Source organism: Musca domestica, unplaced genomic scaffold (genome assembly GCF_030504385.1).
Source record: "Musca domestica strain aabys unplaced genomic scaffold, Musca_domestica.polishedcontigs.V.1.1 10, whole genome shotgun sequence".
NCBI classification, from domain to species: domain Eukaryota; kingdom Metazoa; phylum Arthropoda; class Insecta; order Diptera; family Muscidae; genus Musca; species Musca domestica.
In genome coordinates, this window is record NW_026712115.1 from 12,980,021 (window position 1) to 13,002,933 (window position 22,913).

Below are 22,913 nucleotides of genomic sequence, written 5' to 3' on the forward strand. Positions count from 1 at the left end.
AAGCATGTTCATCTTCTCCGAAAACGGCGCATGTCACAGTTTCTGATTCAGCCTGAACTCTTCCACTAGCAATCCATCCTAGTTTTGAGTTCTTCAATATAGGAAGCTCTTTGGACATTCGAAGTTCTTGTGAGAGAATCAGGTTGAAGTAGAACTCTGCTCCAAGTAGTACGTCAATCCTGGTCGTTTGATAAAAATAGGGATCTGCTAGTTTTATGTTTTCTGGAATAGGCCATGATGTGATGTCGATCTCAGTGCTTGGTTGGGGTGGCACTATATTTGGTAACACAAAGGCTTCTAGGCGTGTTCTGAATTTGCTGGTGAGTGACTTAAGCTCCACGTTGACCCTGTGGTTTGCGGTTCTTGATCTACCTCCAACACCTTCGATACAGAGAGATGTTTGAATGGGTTCGATACCCAACCTCTGCACTAGTCGCTCTGACACCAGATTCATTTGTGAACCGGAATCCAGAATCGCCTTAAACTCATAGCTTCTTCCATTATTTGCCTTGATCGCAACACGTGCGGTTGCAAGAAGTACGTATGATTGGGATCTATTCGCCGATGCTACTGTTGGCGGCTGTTGAACCGACAAATCTGCTGACTTGTTCTCTACTTGTGGCCTCGTTGAAAAATGCAAAAGTGTATTGTGTTTTTGTTGACACTTCCTGCACTTCCCACTTGTACACGTTTTTGCCTGATGGTCATCCTTGAAGCAATTTAGACACATCTTGTGTCTAGCAACCCATTTCTGTCTTTCGGGCACTGTCATTGCCAAGAACTGTTTGCAGTAATATAGGGGGTGGTCACCTTTGCACATGTGACATCTACGGATCGTGGTGGAAGCAGTCGTCGCTGACGGTTTGCTCTTCTGAATCCCATTGACAGCTTCTAATGATTCGAAACGACTCCTCAAACATTTCATGAAATGATCCATCGTTTGGAGTTCTTTCGAATCTACAATCGACTGCTCATACAACACATGAGTAGTCTTGTCCATCCTCTTTGTTAGGATGTGGATTAAGAGTGGATCCCATTCCTTTGGCCTTACTCCAAGACCCTCCAATGCCAATAACGATTCATGAAGACTATCATGAAAGTCCTTCACTGATCTGCTATCGCCAGACATGTTGGGCAGGTTTAGCATTCTCTCAAGTATAGTTGACACTTGAGCTCTCTTGTTATTGTACCTGTCTTGGAGTGTCTTCCAGGCAATGTCGTAATTCGCCTCGGTCAACTCGAGGTGCCTTATGAGTTTCTCGGCTTCCCCAGTCACGTTGGCCTTGAGATACCACATTTTTTGCACTTGTGGCAAGGCTTGCTCGTTGATCATTTTCCCAAAAATGTCAGCAAACGTCTGCCACTTCGAATAATCCCCATTAAATTGAGGGATTGTAATTTTTGGCAGATTAACTTGATTTGCCAAGTTTCCGCCTGATCTCTGCTGAGACGACGAATGATCGACCTGTGTTAGCGTCGATATTTTTTCTTTGAACTTTAACGTCTCTTCCTCTAAGAGAACGTAGGCTGATGCATCGTACCCCACCAACGTTGGGTCATCAAAGTCCTCGAACATTTTGAAGTGGATATCTTCCACGTGTGTCCACAGTTTTTCAATTGCAGCCACTGTCTGACAGGGAGCAGCTTGGCCTGAATTGCCCCTTATTAACGTTTGTATGGACTGCATTAGAGCCCTCTGACGTCTCACTAATGCAGTCACGCTGCTGGTTGCAGTAAACTGGCCTGATTGTTTTTGCACCCCCTCCCTTGTTGCGGGAAGCGGTTTCTGAGGCATTTGTTCTTTGCCCCTTTTGATGTCTGCCTCGATGTTGTCGATTGCAGCTCTGTACTCTTCACCAATGACTTGGTATTCGTTATTGGTGATATGGAGATGTGACTCTGCCGCAGGATCTGCACGAATTTTGTTTTCATTGCGATCGATCTCTGCCCAGAGTGCTTCCATTTCCTTGAGCTTTTTGCTGTAGAACTCCACCGTTCTTCTTTCCAATGGAGCCTTTTTTACGTTCGCAATTGCCTTCCTCAACTCGGCAATTGCTGCTTGTTGTTGCTCGATTACTGTAGCTAGATCCATACTGTATCCGCCTTACGGTGATTAGCTATCAGTTGATTCAGATTCTTGATGTAGGTACTGGCTTCTTCTCCAGATGTTTCTGGCTCTTAGATGGTGCTACTAGTTGTACGTAACTAGCTCCTTTCACAAATAAATATTTCAAATTCCTTACCACTGGTGGGGGGAAATTCGAAATTTATGAGTGAATCAAGTAATCCTTGTCAGGATCACGTCGGGGTCACCAAAAAATGTTTATTAATATTAATTAAAGCAGATATACACAACACTTGAATTGTGTAACCTTGGTATGTTTACAATTTCTTGTAATCTACCAAGAATATTTATTTTTGCTTTCTATTTATACATTTTTGAATTCATTAAAACTAGCATTTAAAGTTAACTAAGCAATAAATTACTTCAGCCAATAACCCATGCAATGTGAAACCAATCGAGGTGTTTCTTTATTTAGGCTATTGGCCTGCATAAGGCAAACAATAATTATATAGGTCAGTTATATGCTGACATAGAATAAAATAATAATAAAAACAAAATTAAAAAATGTGTTAGTAAAATATGTTCTTTTGAACATAATATTTAATAGGTAAATTATTTAAAAAAAATTATCTATTTTTCTTTTCTTTGAAAAACACGGTTAAATTATTTTATATTTGTTCACAATATAAGTTTTCACTTTTATTAATCTTTAAACTGAATCTTGAATCTTTTAAGTATGTTTCTATTTTATCCTTTAGTAAAATATTTAATAGTATTGCTTGTTTCTAGCACTTTTCCACAATAAATTTGGTAATAATAGAAATTTTCACTTACAATATTAAAATTATAGTTCTTATTGACATTATTGTTGGTAACGTTGACTGGAATCGGTTGTCCTTAAAGTAGTTTTCCTTGGCAGATGTCCGTACAGATGTCCTCTCTTGTTGGTTCTGCTTTTCCTCGTGATGGTCCGTCACGGATGCTGGTTCTGTTCTGTTCTTTTCAGACGATTATCCTTCGTCTTCTATGTAATTCCGTGCGCTTTTTTTTTTCGTTTGCGATAAACCGTCACAACACTTATTTAAATTTTTTTTTTTTTTGTAGCGCAGGAACCAGAACTACCCGACTGCGCCAGTTAATTCTTGTAGTAATCCGAGTATTAAAAAAAACACAAGTTTATTCGTTGGTTGCTCAAAAATTACTCATCTTTATTGAAAACAATAATTAAAATGAAAGTTACGATTATAAACTTATTTAAAGTGAAAATTGCAATAACTGCATTTTGACAATTTATAAAATTATTAGTAATTCTATAGCTGGTGGCCTGTTTACAATTCTTTGAAATTTAAATATATGCTTATTTAACAATTCTTTTATTGAACAATACTTTATTTTACAGTTCTTTTTCGGTCTGTTGAACTATTTAAAATTCTTACTAATTTTATATGTAGCAATTCATACGGTTATTGACTTATTAGCAATTCTTAATAATTTTTATTATTTATTTGCTTGATTTAACCTTGGTGGCTTTGTAGGTGCTTGTGTTAATGTTGTTGTTGTTGATGTTGTTTCTGTAACTCACGCACTCATCAAACAATTTATAACCAGGTCTCTATATTGTGCAGGTAGTCATTTTTTGTATTTATGCATCTGCAAAACAATAGTTTTGTTGTCATTTTCTTTTCCCATATTTACTAATGTTTTTCTTTTTTCCTTTTCAGGTAAACGACCATGGTTGTGTATAAAAATAAAGTGCAAGTGATATTTAAAATTGGCAGTGCATCTGCCTGAAACTTATTTGTGTGTTATGAAAAAAGTATAAAATTAAATTTAAACAAAGAACTGATGTGCGGATAGACAGATTGTCAACCAACAAAAATAGGATATCCAAACGGCTTTAAATCGCTGCATAAGGAGTAAACTGCTGATTGGCGTATTTCAAGAACATAATTCAGGTGAGTAAAAAAATAATTTTTGTAGTGGATTATTTTATAAAAACCGAAAGTGTTCGTTTGGTAATGAACCAAGCAAAGCCCACTAAAGAGTATTGACATAGTGAAATGAGTCAACGCCAAGACGAAGCGACTAAAGATTACAGTTGGGATTACCGTTGGGAACTATTCCAATGTATGAAGCCTGGTAGAAAAATACAGGTAGTCGCATCGACAATGGGACAATGAACTGTCAATTGAAAATGTTGAATGAAAAATTATAAAATTTGTAAGAATTTTTTTTTTTTTGAAAGAACGCATATTATAACAAACTCTAAATTGCGTTGTATAAAAAACATTTAAAAATCCACTTATCAAACATTATAAAAATTTTGACATATCAATGTTCTTAAGCGTGTACCTATATTCTTTTCCCATGGTATGAAGATGGTTTTATGGAAATGTGTTATGCTAGGAACACAATTGGAGCGAACGACGAATTTCGCCCTACGCGGCGACAAAATGAGCCGCCAAAATTCGTCGTATGGAACACAATACCGACGAAATTATAAAACAGCTGATGAAGTTGTTTACTTTTTGCTCATTTGTTGACTACAATGAATTATACAAGAACACATAATTCTTTACGTTCTCTATTATAATTTCACTTATGTCCATCTTCTCTATTATAAATTCACTGATATCCATCTTCACTCAGGCGCAAGTACACAAATAAATAAACAAATTAATTATGTTTTTTTATACGAGTAACAGATAGTAGAGTGACCATAACAAATTTTAAAGTAAAAAGTAACTTTATTTACTAAAACACATAAAATTCGTACAAGTATGGCCACCTTGTACTATTTTGTTCGCCGGTCGCCGGCGTATGAAATAGAAATAAAGCTAATTGAGTTCGCGGCGACCGACGAAATTTTCGCCGGTGCCGTGATTGTGTGCACTTCCATATACACATATGTGTTTTATTTTTGACGACGAACATACGCCGCGAAAAAATTCGTCGTTCGCTCCAATTGTGTTCCTAGCATTATACGTGTACAAACTGTGTAGAATTTAAAAATGTTGGTTTAGTATGAACGACTGAATCTGGGATTTGGAAATTATGTATTGGGGGTATCTGTTGGTGGTTGGATTATGAAAAAGAAGTGTTTTTAGAAAAGTGTACGAAAAGTATTGTGGTATTGGATGAAGATAAAAAAATTAAAGACATTTTGATGGAAATGACAAAAAAATTATTACAATTATTCTTTCTTAAAGCCGAAAATTCGATATTTAAGGTTCTGATAGAAAGATTATGCCATAGTGAACAAATTGTGTTTCTTCTTGGAGTACTAAAATTACTACCTCAGGCTTTTGTAACAATTCAAATGCCTTTTTACTATAAAAATGTTGAATTCTAAATGGAACAATGCAGAGTATTGTGTGATCAAAAAAAAACTTTTTGTGAATCTTCAAAACTGAGCTGAAAAGTATCTAATTCTGTTTTGCTAAATTGCCAAAGAGCAAGTGGTAAGCTGATAAAATGTTATAACATTAGATATTCATTGATAGACAAACACTGAAAAGATGAGTACATATAAAAAAAAACAAAAATTGACACAACTTTCAGGAAATTTTCTGAAAATACAGGAAAAACAGAATACCTACAAATGAATAGAATAAAAAAAAATCTTCTATGGTTTTTAATTGAGAAGAAATACAAACTATAATAAGGCCATATGTAACAAAAACCAAATCATATCGACTATATTTTTGCATTCCCCGGGAAAAAAGGAGAATATTGGAAAAAAAATATTTAATCAAAACAAATGAAAATCAACAGCAATGCAAAGGGGATATGATTTTATTCTTCTTTTATATTATATTACTCTTTTAATCTTAGTTGAAAAATCTGTTATGCTTTTAAAATAATTTAACCAAAATCAACTAAATTTCCACGATTGTAATGTGAGAAATATCGGTTGTCAGGTAACAATTGAATACTTTAATGCCGGAAATGGTTGTTAGAAAAAAAATCTACGGAACTTTTCATGAATATAAACGTACTTTGGTTGTTTGAGACAATCAGAGATGGTGGCTATTGTATTTTGAAAGGAATTAAATGGAATATTGGTCTTTCTACTTATGTTTTCCACAACGTGGGGAACTCCCACACCCTGAAGTCTCATTCAGCCGGGCTCTTTAGCTGTTATCTTTGCTTTAGACATACAATTTAAAAAAAAATTGACAATAACGACTGAGAAAAAAATTCTGAGCAATACAAATAAATAATTTAGGACAATAACGAACTAATTTAATTATCCTATATTGCACTAGTAAATTCTATATCACAGATTTTTATTATTGCGTATTTCCTTTCTAATCGCATATCTATTGCACAAGACCCTCAAGACACTTTGTCCACATCCTATTTGATAATACAAACCTTAAATTTATAAAACAAATTCTATGTATAAAAACAACGACACATTATAATTTATAAAATAGACATACACGACATACATTTTATAAATTATATTGCACTTAAGTAATTATATCACAGTAATTATATCTCACATCATTTTAAGCTTTTATATCCTTGACATGGAAGTTTCCAAGGGGTTTCCCTTGCAGAGTCTCCAGCTCATACATATTGTTTCCAATAGGTCTGCACTTCAAAAACTTCTTGCAAAATTTCGCATTTATATTATTCTTGAAATCTGAGAGAACGTGATTCCTACGAAAGACTTCCTGGCCTGGACGAAAAGTTACATTTCGTGATCTACTATTGTACCTTTTGGCACTGGCCTCATAAGCTTGATGCATGTTTTTCTTGATGTTTTCTCTCATTAATTCTAATCTATCCTTTCTATTAAATTGTATAATTTGGTGGTCAGTGAATGATTTGAGTTTCTTGGCTAATCTATAATCATTTCCGTTGGTAAACATATTGTATCCGAACAATGCAAAGAATGGGTTAACACCTGTGGCGGAGTGTACCGACGTTCGGAGAGCTTGCTCGATTTCAGATAGGTATAAGTCCCAATCTCGGTGATCTTTCTCGACATAAGTCCTTATCGCCGCCAGTACAGACTGGTTCACTCTCTCTGCCGCATTTGATTGTGGAGAGTAGTACGCTGTCGTTAAATGGTTTATTTTGTAGTTCTTAACCATTTCTTGAAACATATTTGAGACAAATTGTTTTCCATTGTCACTATGGATTGTTTCTGGGACCCCAAATACACGAAATACTTTGTCCTCCAGAAATTCCACAACATTTTTAGCGGTAGCTTCTCTCATCGCATGTAAAAAGATGAATTTAGTGAAATGGTCCATGACAATAAAAATGTAGGCGTTTCCATTTTTAGATCTGGGATACTTTCCGAGGAAATCTACATAAAGTTTTTGGAATGGCCTTTCTGTGATAACCTCGTTTCCTATGGTAGGTCGCATAATAGAATTTGACGATTTGGTTTCTTTGCAGACTTGGCAATTGGACACGTAATTTTTTACTTGGCATGCCATTTTTGGCCAATAATAATACGTTTTTAAACGTTTCATAGTTTTATTTATGCCATCGTGGACAGACTGATTATAATTGTGGGCCTTCTCAATCATCGTATAGGTAATTTCTTCCGGTATCCACAATTTCCATTCAAATTCCATCGTCGTTTCATCAAAATTATTCACTCTTATGTAAATTTTGTCGTTGTCGACTTTTAAATCGGGTAGTCTTTCTTGATTCTCTATTATTGTTTTTCGCAACTTCAGGTACTCCTCGCTATCAAACGCGGTGGTTTCGAAATCCAAAATATCATCGTTAGTGATTTCTTCTACTGCTATCTCCGATTCAATTGGTAGACGGGATAAGGTATCAGCCACAACATTCTCAGATCCTTTTCGGTATTCAATTGAAAAATCAAAAGCTTGAAGCTGCAGAGACCATCTAGCAAGTCTCCCACTTAAATCTTTCAGTGACATAAGCCACTTGAGACTTGCGTGATCTGTGATCATGGTGAATTTCATGCATTCCACGTATGGTCGAAATCTCTTTACGGCAAGAACCGCCGCCAAACATTCCTTCTCAGTTACCGAATAATTCCTCTGACTTGAATTTAGTTTTTGCGAGTAGAAAGCAATTGGATATTCCCAACCATTATCATCTCTTTGGAAAAGAACGGCTCCAATTCCGTACTCAGATGCGTCACACTGTATGAAAAATTCTCGCTGAAAATCGGGATGTCGAAGCACTGGTGCCGAGGTGAGAGCTTTCTTCAGTGTTCGGAATGATTCACATGCTTGAGGTGTCATCGTAAATTTCTGCCCCTTTTTTAATGTATCAGTTAGGGCAGCGGATATGGAAGCGAAATCTTGTATGAAACGACGGTACCATCCGGCCGTTCCTAAAAAGCTTCTTACTTCTCTTGGAGTCTTTGGTATCGGTATTTTTAGAATTGCGCTGACTTTTTCCGGGTCGGTTTTTAAACAGCCGTTTCCGATTATGAACCCAAGATACTTCAATTCACGGAAACAAAACGAGGACTTTTTGAAACCAATTGTTAAGTTGGCCCTCTTTAAACAATCTGCTACCTCGCTCAACAATTTCAAGTGCGTTTCAAATTCATCAGATATAATCAGTAAATCATCTAAATATATGAACACGTTGGACTTCAGTTTACCAGGTATTACTCGGTCCATCAACCGACAGAGTCGTTGCGCCGCATTGCATAGACCAAACGGCATTACTCTGAATTGGTATAGCGGTCGACCTGGTACTGTGAAGGCTGTGTACGGTTTGGCTTCTTCTTCAAGTTCTATTTGCCAAAACGCGTACTTCAGGTCGACACTGCTAATATAATGCGTTTGATCTATTCGACTCAATATCCCATCAATGTTCTGCAATGGATATGCATCCTTGATGGTTAATGCATTGAGTTTTCTCGCATCTAAACAGAATCTGTTTTTGCCTGGTTTTCGCACTACGGTAGTCCTGTTGCTCCACGGTGAATCGCTTTCTTCAATCACGTTTAGTTTGATCATGTTATCAATTTCTCTATAGACTATTTCCTGTACGGCGGGCGACAGAGGGTAATGTTTGTCCTTGACAGGATTTGCTCCTTCTATCAATTTAATGGCATGTTTCTCCAACTTGGTACATCCCAATCCATTCTTTTCAAATGTCGGAAATTTGTTTACAACTTCATTTAGCTGTTGCTGTTGTTCCTCTGTTAGAACATGCATATTTTCATTATCATTAGCTGAATTCCCATGAATTTTTTGCTGAAGTTCCAGATTTATTTCTTCTGTGGGAAATATTTCGGGTGCAATTCCAAATATCTTCCAAAAATCTATCCCTAAATATAATTCCTGTTCTAAGTCAGGACATAGAAACAATGTCATTTTAGCTAACTGACTTTGATATTCAACATCGACTTCAATTGTACCTAAAATGCGGTGTCGTTGACCAGAAGCAGTGGTGACATTTGAAATATAGAGTTTTACATTAGTTCCTATCTCTTCCACTATTTCTCTACAATTTCTTCCCAGTAGACTGACTGTAGCGCCAGAGTCTAATAAACCTCTAACTTCCTTTCCTTCAATTTTTATCGTAACATATGGTCTTAAATCTGTTTTATATTGGCATCGGACTATTGATTCGGACACAGATTTCTTTAGCAATTTAAATTGTTTTTGCTTTTGCCTTAGTTTTGAAATTCTTTGTTTTTTCTTGAATTGCTTGCTATTCATTTCATTTTGATCTTCTCCGAATATTCTTGACCTTATTTCCTCATAATTTTGTTCCCTGACCTCCAATGGTAAATAATGTCGAATTTTAGGGTAAATTTGTTTATCGGTTTTACTTTTTTCTAAATCGATTGTGGATTTTGATCGGCGGGCTGCTCGGCAGAACGGTGGTTTCCCGCTGTAACCAGGTTCTTCCTCGAGTTTCCCAATCGACAATTTGCACATTTCGGCGTAATGGTATTCTGCTTTCCACACTTAAAACAAAATAGATTTCTTTGAGTGGAAAGACAATCCCTGAATCCGTGGCCGGGAGTTTGGCAATTCCAACAGACTAATTGAACATTGACTGCTGAAACATCTACTACTTCATCTGGTTCATCGAATACCTGAAAAATTTCTTTGTCATTCTCTTCATGCATCGCATTTACACGAGCTGGTTTATTGTAAGTAGGAGTAGTAACTGGGGCAGGATCGCGTCGAAAGAATGTCTTTTCAATCTCAATACACTCAATTCTCAATTGCTCAAGCGAGGATACTTGCATCGAATAAACAATACCTGAAATATTCTTTCGCACATTTTTCTTAGCCAGGGAGATCATTTCGTATTCCGAAACTGGTCTTTCTAGCTTAGGTCTCATTGCGTTTAAGTCGTGGAAGAACGAGTTTATCGATTCTCCTGGCATTTGCTTTCGCTCTAACAAATCACGCATTTCTTCGAAGCATGTTCTTCTGGTTTTGAACCTTTCACACAAGGCATGTTTTAATGACTGCCAAGTAGAAATATTGTTATTCATTTGTTCTAGCCAGAACCATTCATTGGCAGGGCCTGAAACTAAAACATGGAACTCATTCAAAATATCTTTCCATGGAAGGTTGTAAAGCTTTTGAAAATGTTCTAGCCGGTATATAAAGTCTTCTACTGACAAAGTATTGGGTCTGCCAGAGAAATTTATCCCAAATCTCTCAATTCTTATACCTTGAAAATTTTGAAAACTCATGAAGGATGGAGTAATAGTATGGGTACGGTTTATAGGTGGATTATTTACGCTATTTGGGGGCGAAGAAGGGGGTTTAGGATTTAATGTAGGAATTGGTTGAGGCATCTGAATTGGTGGTGCACTTTGATTGCTGATCGACAATTTTGCGATTGCATCATTTAATTTATCTACTACAGTGTAAACCTTTTCCATCTCCTTGCTCACGCTCTTTTCAACCAGAACCTGCAGATTTGCCTGGGCATGGTTCAAACTATCTTGCACCAAACTTCTGACAAGTTGGTCAACTTCTTTTGGTTGCATCGGCACAGTGGGTTGAGGCATGTTAGAAGGCATTTTAGCTGCAGCACTAGTGCTAGGATTAGGATTATTAATTGAACCTGATAAATCCCGAACAGTTGGGTTGACATTAGCGTTTTGCATTTTTTCTTTTTTCTTAGTTTTCGGTTTTGGTGATGCAATTGAAGTTCTGCTAAGGTCAAACACTAACGATCTATTTCTTTTCCTGCGTTTTTTCCCTACCGTAGCTGCGTTCATTGATATTACTATATATGAAAAGATGGAAATACTTATGTAGTTGGCTGCAAATATTATATGGAATGAACTACAAACTAATTAATTTTAAAAGACAATAAAAGGGATTAATGTATTACACACAGTTATAAAAATAGTAAATATTAATAAAACAAAACATTTATAAATCAATTGGTTAAATAACAACAAAACAAAACAAATAAAAATCAATAGGTTAACAAAACAAACAAAATTTAAATTTTCAAAGACAATGACAAATATGAGAGGAGTTTAGGAGTATTTTCAGCTGTCATAAGGTGTGTGTGTGGTCTATGCTTTTCAAACAAAAAAAACATGATTTTATTTTATAGCCTATTACGGTTGTCATAGAGTATTGACTAGGTTTGACTTTACAATTACAAACATTGAACTTTCCATTTAGAAATTAGCACCGTGGCAGTTTTCTCCAATATTTAAAGAAAAGAGATCTCACGAAAGGATAAAATTAGTGCAATACAGTCTGTGGCCCATCGGTTCGCAGATACTGTAATTATCCTATGCTAACCTTAAAATATTGTCGCTACTCTAAAAAATTTAAACACATACACGTCAAAACACAGGTCATAAAACAATACAAATTTTGTTACACTTCACGAACAAAAGCTATTGCACTAGACCCTAATCAGTGGAACAGAATATCCTAATTTTTTACTTTCTATGCTAAATATTGCACAATTGATACTTTTTAATTACTTAGAAAGTGGTTGCAATATTCGCAAGCATGTAAAAAATGCGATATTTTGCTTAAATCTATTGTCTCCTATGGTATATTGCACAGTGCGTAGATTTTATTGCACATATTATTGGCTAATGTCTGGAAGACATTAATGTTTTCTTTTGGAATTGGGCGCCATATTGTTACATTCAGCCTACTCGGCGTTATGGTGGGGTTCCGCACTAGCTCAGGAGGGAGCGGTTAATCCAGGGGGTTCTCAACCCTGCCACCATCAACCCTAGGGAATGAACACTTAAAGAATTGTACTGGAATAAACACAAACACAGAAAAACTGAAAACAAACATACACAACATACACCTATGACACAGGAGCTTGATATTATTGCTCCCCCACTATGCCCACCCATCCTTGACCCTTTAGTCCAAATAAACTCAAAAAAAAAAATTAAAAAGGGCCCCAAAAAGCCACACACACTCGCTTACAACGCCTAACCTCCTCTCTCACAAATAAAATTTAGCACAACATATTATTTCTTTAGACAATTAGACATTAAGCTTATTTATTAGAATCATTATCGTTCTCTTAAAACTAATTTCAACACGAACACATAAAAAAAACTGGATTATTAATACCCGAACGAAAAACAAAAATTGTGAGTCAATACTCAGATTACCTTTTTTTATTACCCTGCTAGAAGCGCCAATTTTGGCCAATACAAGTACTTTAAATTTCTGCCTAAAGGAGCTCACTTAGACAAATCTTTTGGGCATTTCAAATCCTCGTCCCAAACAGAAAAATCGAAATTTTCTAGCTGTAAAATTTTGAGGCAACCCTACACTCACTAACAATAAGATTTAATGGGCATTAATTTTCCTCACATTTGTATCTTAAGCACTATTTATCTAACTACAAACAATACGTTTAACTTATATACTAAACTACACACTAACAAACAAATATTTTTTATAGCTTCTTTTTTTTTCTTTTGGTCAAATTCGGATTAATTGATGAATTTCATATTTTTTTCTTTTTTTATTTCAGTGGTATTTCCGTCAAAGGAAAAGGAACTTCATATGACTTTTTTCAGCGGGATTTGGCTTTCTTTCTTTTCTTTGGTAAGTAACTTAAATTTTGAATTACATTACCTTCACAACGGCATACTTAGGCAACTTTTTATCTTCTTTTTACAGATTTTTAGGTGGGATCTACTGGTTAGCTTCCCGGATTGGTACTATTGCCTGTTCCAAGGGTTATCCACTGGCAGTTTCCCAGGTCTTTTGGCCGTTTCCAGAACCTTTTCGTTGCCTGGAACCCCTGTGCCGCACCTGGCGATACAAAAATAATTGTTGGGGATGCCCGCTTCTTTTTCGTCCAAGTCGGATGGCGCTGTCCAATTGTGGATTTATGCGCGGCGTTATTCCTAAATAGAACACAAAAACTTAACACAACACATCCGACATAACATCACTTACAAATCAACACTTACAAATTGTTTAGATACGCCACACAAATAAAACAATAAAACACACAAATTGTAACTGCCAATTTAGTATTTTCTTTTTCTATTCACAAAAAAAAAAAAACATTTAAAAATTGACTGAAGTGTTTCTGTTCCACACCACTTTGAAATAATGGCGCTTTTCGCCCTCTCCGTGCTTTATATACGGCCACCAAGGACGCTCAACCAAACTTTCCCTCTTTTCCAAGATTTTCCCACAATTTCCCTGACATTTATTATTTACCTTTATCAGGTGTTCTACCTACCCACTATTATCCCCAGTGTTGTATTTTTGCCACACGTCTCTCATGTTGTACAATAAACAACATGAAACTTGGCATCACTTTTTAAAATTTAGCCGGCCGCCCTGCGTATCCGGTTCTCTTTTTTGGCTGGCGTTCAGCACGTTCGGTGCATTAAATTGCACATTATAAAAATTTTAAAATGAGGATGAACGCAACAAAGCTCACATAGCAATGATGGAGAAATTACATGAAAACCCAGTACAGGCGTATACATTCACCCCGAAGGAATTAAAAAAAGTCTCTTTTGTATTAAGAGGTCTGTATCATGACATTGATGTAGATAACATTAAAAGCCTCTTTGATGAAATAATTCCCAATGTTGTTTCGAAGGTTACCAAATTTACAACACCTAGGTCTATAAAAGAAAATATTGATACTGGTCTTCTCTTGATCACATTAGAACCAGGCCAATCTTTAAGTGATATTTCTCATATTAAATATATACAGAAACAACCATCTTTTTGGAGAAGCCAAAAAGAAAGAATCAGGATATACAATGCCGTCGATGCCAAGCATGGGGGCATTTATTAAAGAACTGTGTCACTCCGCAAATTTGTAAAATGTGACAAAATTCACTTGCCCGGTGAGTGTCAGAGACTAAAATCTGATACTTCTGACCCATGTTGCGTAAATTGCAAAGCAACTGGTCATACTGCAAATTGAAGGGTTGTCCCGCTTACAAAAAAACGTTGCAACTCGAAGAGAACGTATTGAAACAGCAATTAAAACGACGGAAACTGCCAAACAAAATGTCAAACTTGCCCTCAACCAGCTTAGTCTCACCAAACAAAACTTTTGCAATTTTTTTACGACCCACGCCTTCCCACAGTACAAAATCATCCATCATTGACGAGTTTTTGAAACTATCCAGTCTATTTTTGCAGCCAGAAGAACTCAGCTTGGTACAAGAAATTGAAATTTTCCTAGCTGAATACAACAAAATGTCAAAAAGTGAGGCAAAAACTAAGTTTATGAGCCTCTTAAAAAAAGTCAAGGAAAATTATGGGCCAAAGAACTCTTAATTTCCTAACCTTTAACGTACGTTCATTACTAGATCGTAGCCGACAAATCGAGTTGCAAAAATATCTCATAAATCACAATATTGACATTACGTTTATACAGGAGTGTCATCTTCGCAGAAATAAAAGAATAAAATTAAGCGGTTACAACTTTATTTATGACTACTCACACATAGGAGTAGCCATATTAGTAAAAAGTACCCTCAATTACAGACGAGTTGATATTGAAGATATTAATTTCAATACTGTTTTTGTAGAAATCGAAACAAGAGGTAACATCATACGTAGATATCTGTTGGGATCGCTCTATATCCCATGTAACTACAATTCTCTGCAACTTATAAACGGACTAAATAACTGTCTATCGGCAACATCACAATATGACGGGTTCATTTTTGGCGGAGATCTCAACTCCAAAAATGTATCATGGGGAGATCTCACTGACAATACCAATGGTAAAGCTCTTTATAGTTGGTTGCTTGATAATTCCACTGACATTAGTAGAATTTGCTGCTCAACGCCTTCATACCCAAACGGATCCTCATTCCTTGATCATTTTCTTATTAGTGCCAATTTGATTGACTTCAATGCTGCTAATTACAACATCTCATCGCTTCCCTCTTTTTCGGATCACTTCCCGTTAAAATTGAAATTAGCCTTTAACACGGCCAGTCTCGCATTGAAGTCTCCCCCAGTCTTTACATCTTATAAATCCACAAATTGGGTAAACTATCGTCAGGACTTTGACTCAGCTCTTCGCCAAACTTTGCCACCTAAAAATAGAAATTTAAATAATCACGAAGTGGACGATTATATAAACAGATTTAAAAATACCTTCCTCTCCATACACGATCAGCATTCCGAAAAAGTGGAGTCTAGAGATCATAAAATTGCACTACCTGAAAACATAAAGAAGATTCTTAAAATAAAATACCAGTGGCAGAGGGAGTTGAAAAATATCTTTCACACGAATGGAAACAGATTAAGCAGTGAGTACAACCTCCTATCTAAACAAGTACAATTATTAAAGATAATAATAAGGGACCTTATAAAAAACGCAGAGGCTAAATTATTTAACAATAAATTAAAAAATATTAAGCCAGGCCACTCAGCTTTCCAGCAAGTTTACCAAATCGTTGGAAAAGCAAAATATCCTTTCTGCCAAAAACTACATATAAATAACGTAACTATTTCCCACGGTCCTGATATTGCCAATGCTTTTTATAACCACTTCGTGAATACATTCCGTGAAAACGTACCCGATGAGCCACTGTCAGACATTGAAGATTCTATTTCATCATGTTTAGATCCTATTTCTACTCATATATACACATTTAATGAAGAATTTAACTCGCTGGATAATCCTGACACTTATCACTTCACATCTGCCTCCGTTGTTAAATCTCAAATTGCCTGTATAAAGAAGAAGAAACCAAGTGGGCTAGACGGAATATCAAATTTCCCAGATACAGCAATTAATTTCCTAACAATAATTTTTAATAATTGCTTAAATAACGGATACTTTCGTGGAAGTCGGCGAAGATTATCCCAGTAAAGAAAAGGCCTAGCAGCATAAATCCTGGCGAGTTCCGTCCTATTTCCTTATTTTCAAACATTGGAAAAATTTTCGAGCGTGTGTTACACGAAAAGTTAAAAAACGAATTTATTGTTAACCCTATCTCCCCATTTCAGTTTGAATTTAAACCAGCTCACTCTACAAATCATGCCTTACTTAAATTTCAAAATGATATAACGAGTCACCTAAGAGAGAAAATATGTACAGTGGCAATCTCTCTAGATATCCAGAAGGCATTTGATTCTGCATACCACAAAGGAATTATTTATAAATTAATTGAACTGAACGTGGATCCGTTTTTGGTCAAAATTTTTTCAAGTTTTTTAAACAACAGAAAATTTACTGTTATTATCAAGTGATAATTGGTGTAGTGTTTTAAAATATTGTTTTGTCTTTTAAAGTAATATCAATTTGCAAATTGTGTAGTTTTACTTTCTCCTTTTATCCTCTTTCTTTTGTTACATTAGCTAATTGGTTGTTGTAACATATCGTCTTGTTTTGTTTGCCATCTCATAAGAGTTGCCAACATTTAAAAAAAGAATTTAAAAAAGAATAAAATAAATAAATAAAAAATTCCAGCTACAGATCTAATCTTGAAAAATATAGTTGTAACTTGTGTATTAAAAAAGAAATAATTATAATTAAAATAAATAATAGTTAAAATAAATAATGTCGTGCCCTTTTGAATTGTGTAATATTGTTGCAGAGGATGAATTGTGTGTTACCTGTTGGTTTTGTCTTAATCAATGGCATACAAAATGTGCTAGGATTAATGCAAAAGTCGTGGACACAATTAGAAATAATGTTGGTGTTCGTTGGTGTTGTGTGCAATGTAGGAAACTCTGCAGACTTTTATAATTTTGTAAAGGATTTGCAGTCGGAATTGACATCGATGAAAAAAGATTTTTCCTCACTATCACTCCGATTTGAGAGTATCTCTACATTGTTTGAGAAATACCAAGAATTAGATGAGTTTGTGTCGTCACCGTCAGTTTCTGGCCAGAAACGCAAAAGGGCTGCGAAAAAGGCACCAACTAAGGGAGTTCCGAGTCGCAAAGCAATAGTTTCTGTATAGAACACTGTTCCACAACCGGTTTCAGTTAATATCACTGAAACAACTGAGACTGGACGTGAACAGTCGTATGCCAGTGTTGTTACACACCCAGTTCCGGTAGATAACAGCGGTATAGGTAAGTGGGTAAATAATCCTGAAGTTATGAGTATTGATAGTGAGGTTTCTAAGAAAACCTCCCAATCTACTCGTAACATACAGGAATTATTACTTCCTTCACTTATCACTAGTGATCGTCCCGAGACTGCTACTGGCAAAACTCAACCTGTCCAAAGATCATTATCTATGGCTCCCGCCATGAAAATGATATTTGCAACAAGGTTTGCGCCAGAAACAACGGCCGATGACATAATGTATTATATAAAATCAAAAATTGAGGGAGATTACTTTTTGAGATGCTATAAGCTCCGATCTGCATTTTCTGAAAGTAGATCTTCTTTCAAAATCGTTGTGCCTGAAAATATTTTTGTACAGTTGATTTTAAAAGAATTTTGGCCTGCTAGGGCATTTATTAAAGAATTTGTGGAGAGATCCGATAATTTAGCTCATTTGCCTCTTAGACCAGATTCGGAGCCAAAAAACTAAATGACTCATTTTCTATTTGTTATCAGAATGTAAGGGGGCTTAATACAAAATTAACCAGTTTATATAATGATAGCATTGGTTTCAATTATAATGTATTGGTTTTCTCCGAAACTTGGTTAAAAACATCTATATTAAATAGTGAAATTTTATGTTCAAAATATGAAATATTTAGAAAAGATCGTGTTTGTAAAAAAGGTGGTGGCGTCCTTATTGCAGTTGATTCCAAATATACCACTAATTTAATTTATCTAAATGATTTTCTTGATATAGAATTTGTTGGTGTTTCCATTGAATTGGGCATATCTAAATTGTTTGTAACTTGCTCTTATATCCCCCCTTCATCTAATCTATTTTATACCCGGATGATTGCCTGATATATAGTCATAACAACTCACCAATTACTGCTCTCAATAATGCAGCGTACCATCTTCAAATTATAAAAGCATATTACACGACATGGGGAATTTCCATAAATGCTGCGAAGTCGGAGGCAATTTGCATTAGAAACGCTTCAGGAAAATGCCATAGAACAGTAGTGCCAGAATCCAAACTATTGAATCTCTCGCTTGGAGGAACAAAAATCCCTTTTAGGAACACCTTAAAATATTTGGGAATAAACATAAATAAACATTTTAAGTTTAATGACCACGCCAGAACCGCCCTGAAAAAAGCCAAAATGACAGCTGGTCGTTTATCATACATCATGTGCAATACTTATCTGCCACAGAGTACTAAGTTGTTCTTATATAAAGTCGCCATCCGCCCATTTATATATTATGGTTTCCCAATATGGTTTTCGATTTCTCCAACAGTGGCAAATGAAATTGAAATGTTTGAACGAAAAATCCTGAGAAAATGTGTAGGAAAAAACTTTTAGAATCCCTCCAAGCACTTCTCAAATCAGCACATTTACACCTGCGCAAACATTCTTCACGTATGCTCTCAGCCTTCAAAGGAGATTTGTGGAAAACCTAGCCGTACATAATAATGAAATTTTAAATGAAATATATGCTGCCGAACAAAATATTTCATGGTCCGGCTCAATTTACCTTTCACCAGTAGGAGTTCTAAATGAAAATCTTGACAACAATTCTGGCCAGCACTTACTACCTGCTTTTTTCACCAAGGCGAGTCCCGGAACACATAGGGGATAAATGAATGAAAAAAAAACGATTCTGTGATATTTTTATATACATTTTAGACTTAAGTCACGTAGTACCTGAATAATTACACATAAATAGATCATTTCACACCTCATGTTTATTAATGTTCCCTTTAAACTGTAGATAATTGTCTATTATCACAATAATTGCTTTCGCAGATTAAATGAAACATTTTGCAATAAAAATTCCTCTTTAACTATATATTAGTTATAATTATTTGATTTAATTTTAAACCTACTAAAAGTTAAAATGTTTTGTTATTTTTCCTTCTAAAAATCTAAAAGTTTCATTTGATTTGCAAAAAGTTTCATTTGATTTGCAAAAAGTTTAATTTCGGTTGCAAAATGTTTCATTCCCGCTGCAAAAGGTTTCATTTTCACTGCAAAAGGTTTCATTTCCACTGCAAAAGGTTTCAATTTCACTGCAAAGGTTTCATTCCCGCTGCAAAAAGTTTCATTTGAATTGCAAAAGGTTTCATTTAATCTGAAAATGCTATATGATCTCAATTCATATATACCTAGCTAAAATTGTCACACTGATCAAAGATATTTATTTATTTTAGTATATAAGTGATTGAGAAAATAAAACCAACCGAATGGCTTGGCTGCAGATTCAGTTCTGATTTTATTATGAAAATATTTTTCTTACGTAATATAACTTAACCTAGTCGCAGCCACACAATTGTTCTTATCTATTCTAATATTGAATGGAGAACATTGCAGGGCTGCTTATCATTTCATTCTAGTGGTCTTGTGCATCTACTGAGCGCATCGACATCTGTGCGTGTGGATCATAACCTTTATTATCTGACACATTATCGTATGCGCCAGCGCACAAGATCACCGAATTGTTCCCATGTGGTATTTTATGGCGGCTGGGAAATATGTAATTTTTGAATATTGATTGTTTATTTCTAGTTTTTCCCAGCGCCTCAACCGCACTCAAAAGTATGTACAAAGTATTTTGTACATTCTCCCGGACGGCTTAAATGCGTATATTTTAGTGGACTGTTTAAAAAATAAAATGGGTGTAGATCAGGACTATATAAAAAATATTTAGATATTTAGATTTAAAACTAATTATACTACACTATATAAATTATCCTAGTTGACCGCTTGCAGGAAACGGCTCCACTTTTCTATCCAGCCTCTCTTGCCGATTCCACCACCTTTATCTGCCGGCTTCATTTTCCATGCTACCGAATTAGTAGTCCATCGCTGCAGACCGTCATTACCCACGTAGCAAATGATTGCCATTGGCTTTATTGTAAGCTCCGGTTTGTCGTCTTCTGTTCTAACGGCCATTGGAGGTTTGGTATTGATTTCGCTAAGGCAATACCCTTCAGGAACTGGAAACAGAGAACTTTGTTTGTTTTTCCCCACTTCTTCGATAAATACATGTCCATACTCGTTGGAACTGATGGGACCTTCTGTGCGTAACTCCTTTATTACTTTTCCCTTTACTCCAATATAATTATGTTTTTCGAGTTCTTCATTGGTCAGGGTGGAATTTTATTCTTCTTTCCGTTCCTCAAAATGAGGACTTGCCGGCGGGAAACACTTCACAATATTTCCTTCTAAACATCGAATCTGTTTTAGATTAACAGTATTATGTCCCTTTCTTACACTTGCTAGTTGCTTGGACAGGTCATCTTTCTCAGCTTCCAAGACTTGCCGCGCTCTTTCCGAGCTAGCCAATTTTTCATTGACTTTCTCTAACTTCGTTTTCAGATGTCGCACTTGATCTTTCTGAACTCGATGTTTTTCTTCGAATTGTTCATCTTTGGTCCGCAGGTTTTCTTCAGATTTGGCGAGCAGATATTTTCGTGGGCCTTCGCATTTCTCAATATCATTTCACTTTTTTCCACTTCGATTGTTAGTTGAGAACGCAGTTCGCTTGCTTGTCCCTGCATAGATTGTAACTTGTTTTCATAGGCTTGCATTTGTTCGTGCAAACCATCTTCTAATTCTCTGTCGTAATCTTCCTTTGTTTCGACATAGTTAAGTTGTCTGTTTTCTTCCAATTGCTCTTCCCAAGTTAAATATTCACATTTCAGCGAGAGTATCCATCGTAATGGAGGTTTCATCGAATCTTCGATTTCTTCATCGATGTCCAAGTCTGTGTAATTGCGACTCCGGGTTGCTAAAAGCTTCATTGCCGATAACATACACATATCCACATCACCGGGTACTGTCTTCATATGGGTTGGAAGATATTTTTGGTGTACCCTCAAGTACCGTCGTAACTGGTAATATGTATTTTCTACCAGAACCTTCCATGCCGCGACGTGTTTCACCTTTTCAAAGGCTGAGGTCGACGTTAATAACTGGAAATAGTCTGCCAAAGTGGTGATATCTTCTTCCATTTCTTTATACATTTTTAATTTAAATGTTTTAGATGGGACTATTTGTCCTCTTTTGAACAACTTTTTTATATTGCCTTCTTGGCTTTTTTCTATTTTTGCGTTTTTCCAGTTGGGACTTTGATGTCCTCTTTTCCAAAACTGTATATTTTTTATGAGGGACTGTTGTTGTCCTCTTTTTGTTATGTTTTTTCTAATTTGCCCCGTGGGTCTTTTTTATTTTGTATGTTTTGGTTTGCTTTTACGGCGTATTTTTTTATTTTTTTTTTTTTGTAATTTTTGCCCTTTGGGTCTTTTTTTTAAATATATATTTTTAAATTTTGCCTTTATGGCTCTTTATAATTTTATCCCTCAACCAATTTTTATTGGTAGCTATTCTCCTCTTTTTTAAAGAATAGCTACTTCTTTTTTGTTTTTTTTTTTTTTTTTTGAGTTTCTTACCACTGGTTGGGGATAACTCAAACCAATTTTATTTAAGGTCGTCGATTCTTTATTTTTCGAAGGACCAATGTAAAATAGAATAGAGTCCAATCTCCCTCTTCGATTGTCAACTCTATTCTGATTTTGTTGAGAAAAGAAAACCGACCGAATGGTTAGGGTGCTATTTCAATTCTCTATCCGGCTCGAAGAACCAAATGTGGAAAATGAGAAAAGAAAGAACAACCTTTATTATGATATATAATAATATAAATTAACCTAGTCGCAGCCACACAATTGTTCTTATCTATTCTAATATTGAATGGAGAACATTGCAGAGCTGCTTATCATTTCATTCTAGTGGTCTTGTGCATCTACTGAGCGCATCGACATCTGTGCGTGTGGATTATCATCATTATTATATGACACATTATCGTATGCGTCAGCGCACAAGATCACCGAATTGTTCCCATGTGGTATTTTATGGCGACTGGGAAATATGTAATTTTTGAATATTGATTGTTTATTTCTAGTTTTTCCCAGCGCCTCAACCGCACTCAAAAGTATGTACAAAGTATTTTGTACAATAAGTGTTAGCTAGTGTTTAAGTAGTTATGCAGATATTTGCTCTGCACGCTAAAATATAGACCGCGAGCAAGTCTAAAAATCTCTCCTTCACATTTGTTTACATTTTGTAAATTTCTGTTTATTCGCTTTGCATGTAGCATTAACGATCGTCAATGTGTAGCAAAACAAAACGATTATAATTTTGCGTTTTTTTGATTATCGCCGTTGTTATCGATAAGTAAAACATATTGTAACCGAAAAAAAGAAGACTCAATAAAAATTTTACTTACTTAAGGTAAGGTCACATTGGGCAAATATTTGACGAAAAATGTGAAATATTTCTTTGTCACAATCTGACCACCA

The 22,913-nt window shown here is 35.6% G+C and overlaps 3 long non-coding RNA genes across 4 annotated transcripts; 1 reads left to right on the forward strand and 2 right to left on the reverse strand.

The window, feature by feature from the left end:
- The first annotated feature begins 3,643 nt into the window (after nucleotides 1–3,643).
- Nucleotides 3,644–13,531, forward strand: LOC131804201 (uncharacterized). The gene is made up of 4 exons (XR_009342944.1): nucleotides 3,644–3,690; nucleotides 3,787–4,020; nucleotides 13,028–13,101; nucleotides 13,177–13,531. It is a non-coding gene; the product is annotated as an uncharacterized LOC131804201 (long non-coding RNA).
- LOC131804207 (uncharacterized) lies at nucleotides 13,176–13,926 on the reverse strand. The gene is made up of 2 exons (XR_009342950.1): nucleotides 13,473–13,926; nucleotides 13,176–13,406 (listed from the first exon to the last, which is right to left on the reverse strand). It is a non-coding gene; the product is annotated as an uncharacterized LOC131804207 (long non-coding RNA).
- Nucleotides 13,927–14,944: 1,018 nt separating this feature from the next.
- On the reverse strand, nucleotides 14,945–19,281 carry LOC105262402 (uncharacterized). Of its 2 annotated transcripts, XR_009342951.1 has the most exons (5): nucleotides 19,091–19,280; nucleotides 18,957–19,012; nucleotides 18,437–18,888; nucleotides 15,643–15,707; nucleotides 14,945–15,581 (listed from the first exon to the last, which is right to left on the reverse strand). It is a non-coding gene; the product is annotated as an uncharacterized LOC105262402 (long non-coding RNA). The 2 variants fall into 2 exon arrangements; XR_891781.3 differs by having other exon boundaries at nucleotides 18,437–19,012; nucleotides 19,091–19,281.
- Nucleotides 19,282–22,913: the final 3,632 nt, after the last annotated feature.